Source organism: Vombatus ursinus, unplaced genomic scaffold (genome assembly GCF_900497805.2).
Source record: "Vombatus ursinus unplaced genomic scaffold, bare-nosed wombat genome assembly UNPS02009835.1, whole genome shotgun sequence".
NCBI classification, from domain to species: Eukaryota; Metazoa; Chordata; class Mammalia; order Diprotodontia; family Vombatidae; genus Vombatus; species Vombatus ursinus.
In genome coordinates, this window is record NW_020949613.1 from 71961 (window position 1) to 75382 (window position 3422).

Genomic DNA, 3422 nt, shown 5'->3' on the forward strand with positions numbered 1-3422 from the left:
TATGGGTTGAGACTAGGAGCACAAAAAAGTGCACCCTCCTCCAAATATCTCCTAACCCCAGAACCCTAAAATTCTTTACATTAGGAATTCATTGTTTTGGGTTAATACAGCAGTTTTCCAGTTTTCTTTTAACATGCAACTACCCCTGTGATGATTGAGGCAGCTAGTGGCACAGTGGATGAACTGAGCTCAAATCCTGCCTCAAACACTTACAAGCTGTGTGACACTAAGCAAGTCACTACTTCAACCTCCGTTTTCCTTAGTTTTCCCATCTGTAAAATGAGGATAATAATAGCTCCTGCCTCCCAGGGTTGTTATGAGGATCAAATGAGATAATATTTTAAATCGCTTAAATAGCACAAGGCCTTCTACATAGTAGGTACATATAAATGTTAGCTGTTTATTATTATTATTATCATTCAGAGATGAAACCATTAACACCTAGTGTAAGGGATACACAGAAGTGCCCAATCTAAATAAGATATAGAAGATCTAAGTTTTGGTGAAAGAGAAGAGAGAGATTCTAGATCTAAGCTGTTATTTGGTCATTTCAGTTGTGTCTGACTCTTTGAGACCCCATTTGGGGCTTTATTGGCAAAGATACTGGAGTGTTTTGCCATTTCCTCCTCCAGCTCATTTTACAGATGAGGAAACTGAGGCATACAGGGTTAAGTGACTTACCCAGGGTCACACAGCTAGTGTCTGAAGCTAGATTTCAATTCAGGAAGATGAGTCTTCCTCACTTCAGGCCTGGCACTCTGTCCACTGTGTTACCTAACTGCCAAATTTAATCAAGGCTAGGAGCCAAAATTTGTCAGGGCTAGCAACAAAAGGTGACAAGAGATATTAAAGATATGCATTTTTTCTGCTCAAAATTTCCTTTTATGGTAATGAAAATATTTTCTTCTTGGTGCTTGTTTAGAAAATCATCATGTGGCTCTACATTCTAATATTTTAGGTTATTAAAAGGATAATACTTTAAGTCATAGCCTCTATATAATGTCATGCCACATTTTTTTTCCTTCCTTCTCACTTAAAAGTCTGTACTATATGAGAAAATCTGAAGGTACATATGTAGCCCTAGGGATACATATCAATTCAACAAATGTTTATCAAGTTCCCACTGTACTAGACTGAGGATACAAAGATAAAAAAAAGAATCAGTTCCTGCCCTTAGGGAGATTTCATTCTTCTATGCGGATATGAAATGTACAAAATTAAGCAAATAACATATGCTTATATTTGTATATTAATGATTTAAAGCCACTCTAAAACTTTTAGAACATTTTGTATATGTGTGCATGTATATGTACACATGTGTGTATACATGTATATCAAAATGTGTATTATATATGTATAACATACACCATCTGCGTGATATGCATGTGAATTATATACACACTTATGTATTGGCTACATCCATGTGCATGTTATATATGTGAACATATGTGTCTATGTATACACACGACTATGTATTGATGCAGTCATAGAAAACCCAGGATATAATCACTAAGTAATGAGGTGTTAATCAGTTGACTTAGAGAACTGAGCAATTTGTCAATTGACTTCTAAAGGCCTAGGGAATTATTCCTCTCTAATTCAAGCAAGAGCTTCAAGCCACCTAAAGCGCTTCCTTAACACATTAACATCTCTAACAACTGTTTCATTGCAGCCTAGGCTACTTATACCTCCTCCTCTTGATTCGATATCTTGACTTTTCTGAGACAGTCATGGAGGGGACCAAACCATGCTCTCTTATGTATAAACAAATATATATATAAGGGAGGGGTGCTAACAACTGATAAAATCAAGAAAGATCTTTGGAAGGGGGTGGCATTTGAGCCTTGAGCAAGGAAGGGATCTAGGGATTTCAAGATGCTGGAGAGCATTCCAGGCATGGGGAAACAGCTTGTGCAAAGTCAGAGAGAGAGGACATGGAATGTCTATTATGAAAAATGACAAGTAGGTCAGTTTGGTTGAAATATAGAATTTGTGATGAGGAATAAGTCTGGAGAGATAGGCCAGATTGTGAAGGTATTCACCTGACAAGCTGAGTAGTTTGTATTTTATTCTAGAAAAACTAGAGTCAATGGAGCTTTTTGAGCTGGGGATTGGCTTCATTAGAGCTGTGTCTTAGGAATATCAGCTTGGCATCTGGATAGAGAATGTGTTGGGGAGGTGAGAGACTTGAGACATTTGGTGAGGAGGCTATTGCAATGGTCCACATGAGAAAGTATACAGGCATAAACTAGGGTGGCTATGGTGTGACTAGAGAAAAGGTGACTGATGTGAGGTGTATTGATGAATTTGCAAGAGATGCTGTGGAGATAGAATCAACAAGAACAGATTATATACATGGGGTGGGTGAGACTTAAGAGTAGAGCATCTGTCTGTGGCTTCAAACTTGGGTGACCACCATAAAGGTAGTATCCTGAGTAGGAATAGAGAAAATAGGAAAAGGGAAGGGTTTGGAGAGGGGGAAGATAATGTGTTCAGTTTTTTAATTAATTAATTAATTTTTAGTTTTCAACATTCACTTCTACAAGCTTTTGAGTTTTAATTATTCTCCCCTCCCTTCCCAAGATGGCATGTGATCTGATATAGGCTCTATGTATACATTCCTATTAAATATATTTTCACATTAGTCATGTTTTAAAGAAGAATTAGAAATAATAGGAGGAACCATAAGAGAAGAAACAAAACAAAACAGAAGGAAAAAAAAAGAGCAAATAGTATGCTTCGATATGTTTTCAGACTCCATAGTTCTTTCTCTGGATGTGGATAGTATTTTCCATCATGAGACTTCTGGAGATGTCTTAGATCCCTGCATTGCTGAGAAGAGCTAAGTCTATCAAAGTTAGTCATCGCACAATGTGGCTGTTACTGTGTACAGCATTCTCCTGGTTCTGCTCACTTTACTCAGCATCAGTCCATACAAATCTTTCTAGTTTTTCTGAAGTCATTTCTTATAGCACAATAGTATCCCATTACAATCCTATACTACAACTTGTTCAGCCATTCTCCAATTGATGGGTATCCCCTCAATTTCCAATTCTTTGCTACCACAGAAAGAGCTGCTATAAATATTTTTGCACATGTGAGTCCTTTTCCCATTTTTATGATCTCTTTGGGATATAGCACTAGATGTGGTATTGCTGGGTCAAAGGGTATACTAATGTGTTCAGTTTTAAATGTGTTGAATTTGTGGTGCTTATAGGACATGTAGGTGTCTAGCTAGCAGTTGGAGATGCAGGTATATAGCTCAAGATAGAGATAAGGGTTGGATATACAGATCTGGGAGTCATCATATTCATGATAGTTTAACCTGGAAACTGAGATGGAGAGAGATAGAGAGAGATAGTGAGAGAAAGAGAAAGAAAGAAAGAAAGAAAGAGAGAGAGAGAGAGAGAAAGTATTACTTG